The sequence below is a fragment of the Salmo salar genome, chromosome ssa13, assembly GCF_905237065.1.
Source record: "Salmo salar chromosome ssa13, Ssal_v3.1, whole genome shotgun sequence".
NCBI classification, from domain to species: domain Eukaryota; kingdom Metazoa; phylum Chordata; class Actinopteri; order Salmoniformes; family Salmonidae; genus Salmo; species Salmo salar.
The window spans coordinates 51,395,644-51,411,346 of record NC_059454.1 but is presented as its reverse complement, the minus strand read 5'-3'; the positions used below and the strand labels follow the sequence as shown (position 1 = coordinate 51,411,346).

The following is a 15,703-nucleotide window of genomic DNA, read 5'->3' as shown; positions in this document are numbered from 1 at the left end:
TGGGAGTCCGAGGCTGGTTAGGAGACACCACTAGAGACACTTATGTAATTGTGATGAACTGAGAGAATATTAGGGTAGCACTGTGATTCATTAATCATAGGAGCAGGGAAGGCAGCATATGTCCTTACCTCTTTCCCTTTGTCTTTTACACCTCTCTTGCCACCTTTCTTCCTCTGTTTTCATAATACACAACAGATATGCATTGAAGTACAGATTGAACTTGTATTTATAATATTTATAATGCATGTATTTATAACACTTGGATAATTAACTTCTTTCAATAAAGCATTTCACATTCTCTACTGGTTGAAATTAAGTCTCTCATTTGATGAAATACTACACTTGTCCTGTGTTTATCAGATCAATGCAGATGAAGGAAATTAGATATTGAGATGAACCGGTTTGAGTATTTACATGATGCATAGGAAGTGTAGTGTACTGTTTTTTTTTAAATTCTACTTCTGTATATAAATTATATTATAATTGATATTATAATTATAAATCAGCTTTTAACTAGTTAAATCATGTTTGTAGCCTATTGCATAGTTACAATGTGTAACCATAGATGCCCCAGGACCAAGATTGGTAAACACTGTTGAAGTGTATAATACATACATGCAGACATAGCATCATTGAAAGACTTGAATTTGATAAAACTGGAATTGGAAATTAATGAAAAATTCTCAGACATTCATACCTGAACTGCACCATTATTTGCCAAGGTAGAGTACAGGATCAGTGAATATATTAAATGTACAGGCTACAATGTGGGGGATCTCATGCATGGTAATAACTACATGTATGTACGACTTGCATCCTTGGCACAAAGTTATATCAAATTTTATTGGTCACATACACATGTTTAGCAGATGTTAATGCGAGTGTAGTGAAATGCTTGTGCTTCTAGTTCCGACAATGCAGTAATATCTAACAAGTAATCTAACAAATTCACAACTACTACCTTATACACACAAATGTGAAGGGATGAATAAGAATATGTACATATGGATGAGCGATGGCCGTGCGGCATAGGCAAGATGCAGTAGATGGTATAGAATACAGTATATACATATGAGATGAGTAATGTAGGATATGTAAACATTTAAGTGGGGTTATTTAAAGTGACTAGTGATACCATTATTAAGTCAATTTATTAAAGTGGCCAGAGATTTGAGTATGTATATTGGCAGCAGCCTCTCTATGTTAGTGATGGCTGTTTAACAGTCTGATGGCCTTGAGATAGATGCTGTTTTTCAGTCTCAGCTTTCATGCACCTGTACTGACCTCTTCTTCTGGATGATAGCGGGGTGAACAGGCAGTGGCTCAGATGGTTGTTGTCCTTGATGATCTTTATGGCCTTCCTGTGACATCGGGTGTTGTATGTGTCCTGGAGGGCAGGTAGTTTGCCCCCGGTGATGCGTTGTGCAGACCGCACTACCCTCTGGAGAGCCTTGCGGTTGAGGGCGGTGCAGTTGCCGTACCAGGTGGTGATACAGCCCGACAGGATGCTCTCGATTGTGCATCTGTAAAAGTTTGTGTTTTAGGTGACAAGCCAAATTTCTTCAGCCTCCTCAGCTGTAGTCAATGAACAGCATTCTTACATAGGTATTCCTCTTGTCCAGATGGGATAGGGCAGTGTGCAGTGAGATGGCGATTGCATTGTCAGTGGACCTCAGGGGGGTAAGCAAATTGGAGTGGGTCTAGGGTGTCAGGTAGGGTGGAGGTGATATGATCCTTGACTAGTCTCTCAAAGCACTTCATGATGACAAAAGTGAGTGAAATGGGGTGATAGTCATTTAGTTCAGTTACCTTAGTTCAGTTACCAGCAGACTGGGATAGGGATTGATTGAATATGTCCGTAAACACACCAGCCAGCTGGTCTGCGCATGCTCTGAGGACGCGGCTAGGGATGCCGTCTGGGCCGGCAGCCTTGCAAGGGTTAACATGTTTAAATGTTTTACTCACGCTGGTCACGGAGAGGGAGAGCCCACAGGCTTTGGTAGCGGGCCGTGTCAGTGACACTGTATTGTCCTCAAAGCAAGCAAAGAAGTTGTTTAATTTGTCTGGGAGCAAGACGTCGATGTCCGCGACGGGGCTGGTTTTCTTTTTGTAATCTGTGATTGACTGAAAACTGTCACGTCCTGACCAGCAGAGGGAGGTATGGTATCAGTTTTGGGTCAGGATGTGGCAGGTTTTTTGTATGTTAAGGGGTTTGTGTCGGTGATTAGACTCCCAATTGAAGGCAGGTGTGTTGAGTTGCCTTTGATTGGGAGTCTTATATAGTGGTGTGTGTTTTTCTTTGGGGTTGTGGGTAGTTGTTTGTGATCACTGCTTGTTTAGCCTGTCACACTGTTGCCGTCGTGAGTATTGTTTTGTTTGGTTTTCCAGTGGATACTTTACTTGTTTTTTCATCAATAAACATGAGTATCCACATTTTCGCTGGTAGCGCCTGGCGCGAAATACGAAAAACCTTAAAAATGCTATAATTTCAATTTCTCAAACATATGACTATTTTACACCATTTGAAAGATAAGACTCTCCTTTATCTAACCACATTGTCCGATTTCAAAAAGGCATTACAGCTAAAGCAAAACATTAGATTATGTCAGGAGAGTACCCTGACAGAAATAATCACACACCCATTTTTCAAGCTAGCATATAATGTCACAAAAACCAAAACCACAGCTAAATGCAGCACTAACCTTTGATGATCTTCATCAGATGACACTCCTAGGACATTATGTTATACAATACATGCATGTTTTGTTCAATCAAGTTCATATTTATATCAAAAAACAGCTTTTTTATTAGCATGTTTTGTTCAGAACTAGCATACCCACCGCAAACTTCCGGTGAATTTACTAAATTACTCACGATAAACGTTGACAAAAAACATAACAATTATTTTAAGAATTATAGATACAGAACTCCTTTATGCAATCACGGTGTCAGATTTTAAAATAGCTTTTCGGCGAAAGCACATTTCGCAATATTCTGAGTACATAGCCCGGCCATCACGGCTAGCTAATTTGACACCCACCAAGTTTGGCCCTCACCAAACTCAGATTTACTATAAGAAAAATTGGATTACCTTTGCTGTTCTTCGTCAGAATGCACTCCCAGGACTTCTACTTCAACAACAAATGTTGTTTTGGTTCCAAATAATCTATAGTTATATCCAAATAGCTCCGTTTTGTTCGTGCGTTCAAGTCACTATCCGAAGGGTGACGCTCCGGGCGCGTTTTGTGACAAAAAAATGTCAAAATATTCCATTACCGTACTTCGAAGCATGTCAAACGCTGTTTAAAATCAATTTTTATGCGATTTTTCTCGTAAAATAGCGATACTGCCCCCTATCCCAAACAGGTTAAACAGAAGTTGTAGTTCATTTTAATTGTATGCTTTCTAAGCGTTGCCATTCCAATCTGAAAAGTCTGCGAAATGTTTGGCACAAGCTGCACATCTATAACTTATAGATTCTTCCCATGCTCTAAAATGGAGTGAAGTTCACTGGGTTCCTTTAACTTCTTCCAGCTGCTCGTTTTCTTTTTTTTAAAAGATCTTCCGTTTAAGGCAAATCGGAACTCACCAGCCTTTGGAGTAAGCGGTTTCTGTTGCAACAGAACCGTGTGTCATGAATTCACCTCTGTCAAGCATGGGGGGTGTTGGGTTCAATAACATATATTAAACACTGCCTGTACACTACTGTGACTAAAACACACACATCAGAGCTGCCAACTCGTACACATTGTCCGTGAGACACACGCACTTGACCCAAATCTCACGCTCTCATGGCACTCCTCTTATACTGTATCTCACACATTGAAAAGTACTGCTTTTCAATGCGGAAAATCTAATCGGAAAATCTGCGCCTGCAATTTAACATCATGAGCTGAACCTCTATCATTGTCCTGTTTTGCCACAGCACTGTGAACTACAGCACATTGAAGCTGTCTAGTTGTGTAAGGGATAAAGGGGATTGGATGCATGTTTTAAAGAAACACCCCTCAAGATTAGAGTGGGGTTAATGGGGAAAGAGAAGGTTGTGTATAAAACTGTAAAAAGAGCAGCACGGTAGCACTGTTTGCGTACAATGTTACCAACAGAATTAGGTTTCTGTTACTCCCGTCCCTGTTGCAGATTGCAGCCTTTTGACAGCATGTACTAGTCGATTTAATCCACACTTGCATTAGTCTCCTCGTTTGGTGGTTGGCATTTAGGCTGTGACAAGAAAAAGGCAGCAGACAGACCAACAGTATGTTATAGCAGGGAAGTTTGGTAGGGTGACCTGATTTATAGCTATAAAACTAATTTTGTCAGATTGTGAACCCAAAAATGTAAGTTTGATTCAAGAGGAGGGACAATAAATAATTTGGTTAAAGTGTAGGGGAAGATTTATGTCATCTTGTCTTATCTATTTATTCTGATCAGTGTAACAATTATCATTCTTAACAATAGGGTAATTACTGTGCTTGTTTTTGCAACCTGGTCTCAGGACATTTCGTATTATTCTGTACGCATATCAGAGACACTAGAATTTCTAAGGTATGTTACGTTTTGTATGGTATATATTCATTTGTGGATGTCCATCCTCAATTTTCTATTATATGTTACGAACAACAATTTGTATTTTATGTTACGAATTAGCAAAATGTACAAATTGTTAAAAAAAATGATAAACATGCAATATGTTACGAATTCTATCTAGGTGGCTAACATTAGCTAGCTTGCTAACATTAGCTAGGCCTGGGGATAGGGTTAAGTTTAGGATTTAGATTAAAGGGTTAAGGGAAGGGTGAGCTAAAAGGGTTAAGGTTAGGGGAAGAGTTAGCTAAAATGCTAAGTAGTTGACTAGTTGACTAATTAAGTAACCATCTGTCTTATGTAGCCATACCAAACATAACATATCATCCTAAATGGAGTGTCTCTAATTCACCTACAGTGTAACGGGCATCATATGAAGGGGACCAAGGCGCAGCGTGTTGAGTGCTCATCGTAAATTTGAATGAAAATGAACACTGAATACAAATAAACAAAAATGACAGCCAACTTCTGTCAGGTAAATCTAACAAAACAGAAAACAACTACCCACACAAACCAAGGGAAAAAGGCTGCCTAAGTATGGCTTCCAATCAGAGACAATGATAGACAGCTGCCTCTGATTGGAAACCATACCCGGCCAAAACATAGTAAACAAAAACCTAGAATGCCCACCTCCTATCACACCCTGACCTAACTAAACAGAGAAAAACCAGCTCTCCTTGGTCAGAGTGTGACAGTACCCACCCCCCAAAGGTGCGGACTCCCGGCCGCAAACCTGAACCTATAGGGGAGGGTCTGGGTGGGCATCTATAATTGGCGGCGGCTCTGGTTCAGGGCGTAGCACCCCCACCGCCCGCTGATCCCCCCGCTTCTGTGTGTCCAGAGGAACCAAACCGTGGATCATTGCCGGAGGCTTTGGAACGCCAACCGCCGCTGAAGACTCCGGGCTGCGGACCGCCGTTGAAGACTCCGGGCTGCGGACCGCCGTTGGAGGCTCCGGACTGCGGAGCGTCGCTGGAGGCTCCGGACTGAGGAGCGTCGCTTGATTTTTTTCAACATTTTGTTACGTTACAGCCTTTCCGGAATTGATTAAATGTTTTTTTTACTCATCAATCTACACACCATACCCCATAATGACAAAGCAAAAATAGGTTTTTAGACATTTTCGCTAATGTATTTAAAATATAAAACTCAAATATGACATTTAAATAAGTATTCAGACCCTTTACTCAGTACTTTGTTGAAGCACCTTTGGCAGCAAATACAGTCTCGAATGTTCTTGGGTATGACGCTACAAGCTTTGCACATCTGTATTTGGGGAGTTACTCCCATTCTTCTCTGCAGACCCTCTCAAGCTCTGTCAGGTTGGATGGAGAGCATCGCTGCACAGCTATTTTCAGGTCTCTCCAAAGATGTTCGATCGGTTACAAGTCCGGGCTCTGGCTGGGCCACTCAAGGATATTCAGAGACTTGTGTACTTAGGGTCGTTGTTCTGTTGGAAGGTGAACCTTCGCCCCAGTCTGAGCGCTCTGTAGCAGGTTTTCATCAAGGATCTCTCTGTACTTTTCTCCGTTCATCTTTCCCTCGATCCTGACTAGTTTCCCAGTCCCTGCCGCTGAAAAACATCCTCACAGCATGATGATGTCACCACCATGCTTCACCGTAGGGATGGTGCCAGGTTTCCTCCAGATGTGATGCTTGGCATTCAGGCCAAAGAGTTGAATCTTGGTTTCATCAGACCAGAGCATCTTGTTTCTCATAGTCTGAGAGTCTTTAGGTGCCTGTTGGCAAACTCCAAGCAGGCCGTCATGTGCCTTTTACTGAGGAGTGGCTTCCTTCTGGCCACTCTACCATAAAGGCCTGATTGGTGGAGCTGCAGAGATGGTTGTCCTTCAGGAAGGTTCTCCCATCTCCACAGAGGAACTCTAGAGCTCTGTCAGAGTGACCATCGATTTCTTGGTCAACTCCCTGACCAAGGCTCAGTTTGGCTGGGCGGCCAGCTCTAGGAAGAGTCTTGATGGTTCCAAACTTCTTCCATTTAAGAAAGGTGGAGGCCACTGTGTTCTTAGGGACCTTCAATGCTGTAGAAATATTTTGGTACCCTTCCCCAGATCTGAGCCTCGACACAATCCTGTCTCGGAGCTCTACGGACAATTCCTTCGACCTCATGGCTTGGTTTTTGCTCTGACATGTACTGTCAACTGTGGGACCTTATATAGACAGGTGTATGCCTTTCCAAATCATGTCCAATCAATTTAATTTACCACAGGTAGACTCAAATCAAGTTGTAGAAACATCTCAACGATGATCAATGGAAACAGGATGCACCTGAGCTCAATTTCAAGTCTCATAGCAAAGTGTCTGAATACTTATGTAAATACATTTTTTTCTGTTATTTATTTTGAATAAATTAGCAAAACATTCTAAAACCCGGTTTTCGCTTTATCATCATGCAGTATTGTATGTAGATTGATGAGAAATGTAATCCACTTTAGAGTAAGGCTGTAACGTAACAAAATGTAGGAAATGTCAAGGGGTCTGAATGCATTCTAAAAGGCACCGTACCTGAATACAAAATAATGAACATGATTCTCATAGCCTGTTGCCCTCGTCATCCGTGTGTGTGTGGTGGCTGGCGAAGCTGGTGTGCTGGCCCAGAGAGGCATGGCGTAATGGCGTAGGTGGGGAGGCCTTTCGTAGAGGCGTGTGCGGGGTGCTCATAGTCCCCAGCCTATCATGGTCCTGCTGTAGACCACCTGACCTGGAGGGGGGGGGACATTATTGATTGATTGGTTATTTATAATTATGAGAGGCATTGATTGATAGGCTATACACAAAGTAACTAAACCATTTTAAATAGTGAAATACATGCATTTAATTCTGGTTACATTTTTACAATACATGCCTTTTCTTTTGTCAGCCTTCAACAAAAACCGTGGAAAATGTACAATTTTATGACCCCAACACTGAACAATTTGGGTTGCTCGAGTAAAATCTTTTACTAAGTGTTTTACTAAACATATGATTGTCAGAAGTTTTCATGATATGTTGATGTTATTACTACACTGAGTATACAAAACATTAATAAGGACAACGGCTCTTTCCATGACACTGACTGACCAGGTGAATCTAGATGAAAGCTATGATCCCTTATTGATGTTACTTGTTAAATCCACTTCAATAAGTTTAGATGAAGAGGAGGCGACAAGTTAAAGAAGGATTTCTAAGCCTTGAGACAATTTTTTTTTTCACCTTTATTTAACCAGGTAGGCTAGTTGAGAACAAGTTCTCATTTGCAACTGCGACCTGGCCAAGATAAAGCATAGCATAGCTTTGCAGAACCACTGTCAGATACAATTAATACGTCACGCAAAACCCTAGATATGTTACTTTTCTATCGACACATACAACAACACAGAGTTACACATGGAATAAACAAAACATACAGTCAATAATACAGTAGAACAAAAGAAAACAAAAAGTCTATATACAGTGAGTGCAAATGAGGTAACCTCTTCGCTATAGGAGGCAGTATTTTCACGGCCGGATGAAAAACGTACCCAAATTAAACGGCCTACTACTCGGGCCCAGAGCCAAATATTTGCATATTATTAGTAGATTTGGATAGAAAACACTCTGAAGTTTCTAAAACTGTTTGAATGAGTATAACAGAACTCATATGGCAGGCAAAAACCTGAGAAAAATCCAACCAGGAAGTGGGTAGTCTGAAAATTGTAGTCTTTCAGACCATTTTCTATCGAAACTACAGTGTCTGTGGGGTCAACTTGCACTTCCTAAGGCTTCCACTAGATGTCAACAGTCTTTACAAAGGTGTTTGAGTCTTCTATGGTGAATTTTGACCGAATAACAGCCGGTTCAAGCAGTGTACTGTCTGAGGTCATGTAGTTACTTCATGCGCGTTCACGCATGGATAGCATTTTTTTTTCTTCTGTAATGAATATGCTATTGTACGGTTGGAATATTATCGATTGTTTATGTTAAAAACACCCTAAGGTTTGATTGGAATTAGCGTTTGACATGTTTCTACAAACGGTAATGGAACTTTTGAGCTTTTTGTCTATTGATTTGCGCCCCGGTCTCGTGCCTTTTGGACGCGCCAACAAAACGGAGGTATTTGGACATAAATTATGGACTTTATCAAACAAATGAACATTTCTTGTGGAAGTGGGAGTCCTTCTGAGTGCATTCTGCCGAAGATCAGCAAAGGTAAGAAAATATTTATAACAGTATTTTAGAGTTTTGACGACGCCGTGGCTTGACGGCTAACTGTATAGCTTGCATTGATGGTTGAGCTATGTACTCAGAATATTGAACAATGTGCTTTCCCCGTAAAGTTATTTTGAAATCTGACACAGCGTTAAGAGGTAGTAAATCTATAATTCTTTAAATAATTGTTATATATTTTGTTAATGTTTTTGATGAGTATTTCTGTAAATGAATGTGCACATTGTGGTCATTCACCGGAAGTTTTGGAGGCTAATCATTTTCTGAACATCACGGGCCAATGTAAAATGCTATTTTTGGATATAAATCTGAACTTGATCGAACAAAACATACATGTATTGTGTAACATAATGTCCTAGGAGTGTCATCTGATGAAGATCGTCAAAGGTTAGTGCTTAATTTTAGCTGGATTTTGGGTTTTATTGACACATCTCCTTGCTAGGAAAATGGCTGTGTGGTTTTTCTTGTTTAGGTGGTGTCCTAACATATTCTAATGTTTTGCTTTCGCTGTAAAGCCTTTTTGAAATCGGACAACGTGGTTGGATTCAGGAGAAATGTATCTTTAAAATGGTGTAAAATAGTCATATGTTTGAGAAATTGAAATTATTACATTTTTGATGTTTTGAATTTCGCGCCCTGCTGTTCCATTGGCTGTTGGCTAGGCGTTCCGCTGGCGGAATGGGGTTCCGCTAGCGAAACGCCTAGATGCAAGTTAAGGCAATAAATAGGCCATGGTGGCGAAGTAATTACAATATAGCAATTAAACACTGGAATGGTAGATGTGCAGAAGACGAATGTGCAAGTAGAGATACTGGGGTGCAAAGGAGCAAGATAAATAAATAAATACAGTATGGGGATGAGGTAGGTAGATAGCCCATCTGTAAACAGCCCATCTATGTACAGGTGCAGTGATCTGTGAGCTGCTCTGACAGCTGGTGCTTAACCTCTCTGGGCCAGTGGGACGCTTCCCACCTACTCAACAGCCAGTGGAAACCCGTGGCGCGATATTCAAATACCTTAGAAATGCTATTACTTCAATTTCTCAAACATATGACTATTTTACACCATTTTAAAGACAAGACTCTCGTTAATCTAACCACACTGTCCGATTTAAAAAAGGCTTTACAACGAAAGCAAAACATTAGATTATGTCAGCAGAGTACCCAGCCAGAAATAATCAGACACCCATTTTTCAAGCAAGCATATAATGTCACAAAAACCCAGAAGACAGCTAAATGCAGCACTAACCTTTGATGATCTTCATCAGATGACACTCCTAGGACATTATGTTATACAATACATGCAAGTTTTGTTCAATCAAGTTCATATTTATATCAAAAACCAGCTTTTTACATTAGCATGTGACTAGCATGTGACTAGCATTCCCACCGAACACTTCCGGTGAATTTACTAAATTACTCACGATAAACGTTCACAAAAAACATAACAATTATTTTAAGAATTATAGATACAGAACTCCTCTATGCACTCGCTATGTCCGATTTTAAAATAGCTTTTCGGTGAAAGCACATTTTGCAATATTCTCAGTAGATAGCCCGGCATCACAGGGCTAGCTATTTAGACACCCAGCAAGTTTAGCACTCACCAAAGTCAGATTTACTATAAGAAAAATGTTATTACCTTTGCTGTTCTTCGTCAGAATGCACTCCCAGGACTTCTACTTCAATAACAAATGTTGGTTTGGTCCCAAATAATCTATAGTTATATCCAAATAGCGGCGTTTTGTTCGTGTGTTCAAGACACTATCCGAATGGTAAAGAAGGGTGACGAGCACGACGCATTTCGTGACAAAACATTTCTAAATATTCCATTACCGTACTTCGAAGCATGTCAACCGCTGTTTAAAATCAATTTTTATGCCATTTTTCTTGTAAAAAAGCGATAATATTCCGACCGGGAGTGGTGGTTTTCGTTCAAAGAGAGAGAAAATAAAAACATCTCGTGCCCTCGTGCACGAGCTCCAGTCTGATGGTCCTCTGACAGGCCACTATCCAAACGCGCTAATGTGTTTCAGCCAGGGGCTGCCTCGATATCATTCAGCTTTTTCCCGGGTTCTGAGAGCCTATGGGAGCCGTAGGAAGTGTCACGTTACAGCAAAGATCCTAAATGTTCAATAAACAGAGGCAAGAAGCCCAAGGAATGGTCAGAGAGGGTACTTCCTGTTTGGAATCTTCTCAGGTTTTTGCCTGCCATATGAGTTCTGTTATACTCACAGACACCATTCAAACAGTTTTAGAAACTTTAGCGTGTTTTCTATCCAAAGCTAACAATTATATGCATATTCTAGTTTCTGGGCAGGAGTAGTAACCAGATTAAATTGGGTACGTTTTTTATCCAGCCGTGCAAATACTGCCCCCTATCCCCAACAGGTTAACACCGTGTCCAAAGAAGGGCCAGATGTATACAGAATGGTGTCATCTGCGTTGATGTGGATCAAGGAATCACCCGCAGGAAGAGCGACATCATTGATGTATACAGAGAAAAGAGTTGGCCCGAGAATTGAACCCTGTGGTAACCCCATAGAGACTGCCAGAGGTCCGGACAACAGGCCCTCCGATTTGACACATTCACCTCTATCTGAGAAGTAGTTGGTGAACCAGGCGAGGCAGTCATTTGAGAAACCAAGGCTGTTGAGTCTGCCAATAAGAATGTGGTGATTGACAGAGTCAAAAGCCTCGGCCAGGTCGATGAATACAGCTGCACAATATTGTCTTTTATCGATGGCGGTAATGATATCGTTTAGTACCTTGAGCATGGCTGAGGAGCACCCGTGACCAGCTTGGAAACCGGATTGCACAGCGGAGAAGGTACGGTGGGATTCGAAATGGTCAGTGATCTGTTTGTTAACTTGGCTTTCGAAGACTTTAGAAAGGCATGGCAGGATGGATATAGGTCTGTAACAGTTTGGGTCTAGAGTGTCACCCCTTGGAAGAGGGGGATGACCGCGGCAGCTTTCCAATCTTTAGGAATCTCGGACGATACGAAAGAGAGGTTGAACAAACTATTAATAGGGGTTGCAACAATGGCGGCGGATAGTTTTAGAAAGAGAGGGTCCAGATTGCCTAGCCAAGCTGATTTGTACGGGTCCAGGTTTTGCAGCTCTTTCAAAACATCTGTTATCTGGATTTGGGTGAAGGAGAAGCTGGGGAGGCTTGGGCAAGTAGCTTCGGGGGGTGTGGAGCTGTTGGTCGAGGTTGGGGTAGCCAGGAGGAAAGCATGGCCAGCCTTCGAGAAATTATTCTTGAAATTTTCGATTATCGTGGATTTATCGGTGGTGACAGTGTTTCCTAGCCTCAGTGCAGTGGGCAGCTGGGAGGAGGTGCTCCTGTTCTCCATGGACTTTACAGTGTCCCAGAACTTTTTGGAATTAGAGCTACAGGATGAAAAATTATGTTTGAAAAAGTTAGCCTCTGCTTTCCTAACTGACTGTGTGTATTGGTTCCTGACTTCCCTGAAAACAGCAGAGGTGTATTTGGAGGGCAAGTTGGTCAGGATAATATCTATGTTTAAGGATTTTGAGTTGTACCTGGTAGGTTCATTGATAATTTGTGTGAGATTGAGGGCATCTAGCTTAGATTGTAGGACGGCCGGGGTGTTAAGCATGTCCCAGTTTAGGTCACCTAACTGAACGAACTCTGAAGATAGATGGGGGCAATCAATTCACATATGGTGTCCAGGGCACAGCTGGGAGCTTCTGGAGAGATATATTTTTTAAATTAGAAGCTCGAACTGTTTGGGCATAGACCTGGAAAGTATGACAGAACTCTGCAGGCTATCTTTGCAGTAGATTGCAACACCGCCCCCTTTGGCAGTTCTATCTTGACGGTAAATGTTGTAGTTGGGGATGGAAATCTCAGAATTCTTGGTGGCCTTCTAAAGCCAGGATTCAGACACAGCAAGGACATCAGGGTTGGCGGAGTGTGCTAAAGCAGCGAGTAAAACAAAGTTAGGGAGGAGGCTTCTGATATTAACATGCATGAAACCAAGGCTTTTACGGTTACAGAAGTCAACAAATGAGAGCGCCTGGGGACACACAGGGCCTGGGTTAACCTCTACATCACCCGAGGAACAGAAGGAGGAGCAGGATGAGGGTACGGCTAGAGGCTATCAAAACTGGTCGTCTAGTGCGTTGGGGCAGAGAATAAAAGGAGCAGATTTCTGGCCGTGGTAGAATAGATTCAGGGCATAATGTACAGACAGGGGTATGGTTGGGTGCGGGTACAGCGGAGGTAAACCTAGGCATTGAGTGACGATAAAAGAGGTTGCATCTCTGGAGGCACTAGTTATGCTAGGTGAGGTCACTGGATGTGTGGGAGGTGGGACAAAAGAGGTATCTGAGGCATGTTGAGTGGGGCTAGGGGCTCCGCAGTAAAATAAAACAATGATATCTACCCTAAACAACAGTATACAAGGCATATTGACATTAGAGAGAGACATAAAGCGAGGCATAAAGCAATCACAGGTGTTGATTGGGAGAGCTAGCTAAGACAACAACGGGTAAGACAACAACAGCTAATCAGCTAAGACAACAACAACAACAACAGGTAAAATGGCGGTGAATGGGCAGAGATGGTCAGTTAACTACACACAGGGCCTGAGTTCGAGGATGGGGCTGACAGAAAAACAATAAACAAAAATGGAGTACCGTGATTAATGAACAGTCCAGCAGGCATCAGCTGTCTCGCCAGGTGATCATAGGGTCCAGTGAACAGCGATAGATGAAACAGGGAAGCCGTTAGGCAGTCGTTATTACGGTAGCAAGCGGGGGACACGGCGTTCATAAAGTTAGCAGGCTGGGGCTGGCAGAAGCGTCTTCACCAACGTCCAATAAAGGCCAGTTGAGGGCACATCGGACAGAATTACGTCGGCAGACCAGTCGTGATGGATCGGCAGGGCTCCGTGTCGACAAAGGGTCCAGGCCAATTGGCAAAAGAGGTATTGTAGCTGGAGTAACTTCGTTTGCTAGCCGGGAGATGCACCTAGCTCGAGGCTAACTGGTGCTGGCTTTGGGACAAGGGCGTTAGCCACTATAGCCACTCGGTAGCAGCAAGCTAGCTGCGATGATCCGATGCAAAGGTCCAGAGCTTACGGCAGTAATCCAGTGATGTAGTGTCTTCTAGTCGTGTTAGTGAAGAGTCCGGGAGGCATCAGCTGTGTAGCCGAGTGAACATAGGGTCCACTGAGCAGGCCGGGAGATGGGCCTTGCTCAAGGCTAGCTTTGGGGCTGGGCCACTCAGTAACAGCTAGCTAGCTGCGATGATCTGGAGTAATGGTCCAGAGCTTACAGCAGGAATCTGGTGATGTAGTGGAGAAAAGCAGTCTGATATGCTTAGGGTTGATATCGCGCTGTGCAGACAGGCGGGTATTATCCAGGCTAAAAGCGGCTGGTGTCTGAGCTAAAGGTAAAGGCCGCTAGCAGTGGCTAACAATGACTAAATAGCTAGTAGCTAATTAGCTCGTTAGCATCTGATAGCTTAGCTTCTGATGGAGGTTCTAGCTGTAAGGTCTAAAAATAGCAGATCTGTATCACATTGGGTGAGGCGGGTTAACGGAAGGTATATTTAATTTAAAAAATGCAAAAAGAGATTGAAATATATACAAAAAAGACTAAAAAAACAATGTTTTGCATGACTACCGCCCTCCTTGTCAAAGTTGAGCGTGTGCAGCAGCAGGCTGACCTGGTGGGCCTTCTTGGTGACGTTGAGGGACTCTCCAGATCACGTTGTGTCAGAGAGTAGAGCATGTGCCCGTCCACCAGGTGTGTGTGGAAGGCCTGCGAGTACTGCGGAAGCCCCATGTCGTTCAGCCAGGCCTTGGCCACCCAGTGGTGGTCCATGTCTGCAGCCTTTGACAGCCTGCAGTGTGAAGAGATGAGGAGAGAAGAAGAAGAAAACATGAGAAGAGATGACAGGACATTGGGAGAGATGAGAAGAGATAAGATAGGAGGAGAAGATGAGAAGAAAAGATAGGAGGAGAAGATGGAAACAGATTACAAGCAGATGAAGATGTTTGTTTCTGATCACTAATGATACATCGACAAACGACAGTTTACAATCAGAATACAACTTAACTATGGAAACAAACCAGATTCAGTTACACCAGCTCTGTCAGGAGGAATGGGCCAAAATTCACCCAACTTATTGTGGGAAGCTGGTGGAAGGCTACCGAAAAGTTTGACCCAAGTTAAGCAATTTAAAGGCAATGCTACTAAATACTAATTAAGTGTATGTAAACTTCTGATCCACTGGGAATGTGATGAAAGTCTCTCTCCCTGGCTCTTTCCCTTTCACCACCCTCACTGACTCAGTCTGTCTCCTAGAAAATAATTAAGGTGTTTGCCATACTCCTAACTACCGGTACCCAAAACTACAGAATTAATCACAACAGCAATACCATTGCCTTAAACAAATCTTAGTTCAGTCACCAGTTTAAGTTGAGAGTTGGGGTATCCATGGCATTTTCCAATTATGTCCCTATTTTACAAGTAAAAAAATTGAGAACCTTTCATAATGTTGCCAAACAAAGACTCAACAAACTTACCTGAGACTCCCTGTCTCTGCCAGTCTGTTCCTGCATATCTGTCCCCAACTCCACTGTCTGTGTGCCATCTGTTGCCTGCTCTGCCTAATGACATCATTGTGAAACGTTCCCATTAGCATTTCACTTCTTTCTTATGAACATTTTATCAACTCGTCTTTGAGATATTAGGCTACTAGGGTTCTTACTTTGCGTTTTGGTGTACTGAAAAATACTGCCATTTTTCTACCTGGCTACCTGGCTGGCTGGCTGGCTACACACACACACACACAGTGTGTAGGTTATTTACAGTAGGAGATAGGCTTCTATCATCTTATCTTCTATCATTCTATATGGGCTTCGATGTAAAAGGTAGCTA

At 42.4% G+C, this 15,703-nt stretch overlaps 1 pseudogene; it reads right to left on the bottom strand.

The window, feature by feature from the left end:
- Positions 1 to 6,817: 6,817 nt before the first annotated feature.
- Positions 6,818 to 15,703, bottom strand: part of LOC106567389 (kazrin-like) — a 215,685-nt pseudogene continuing 206,799 nt past the window's right edge.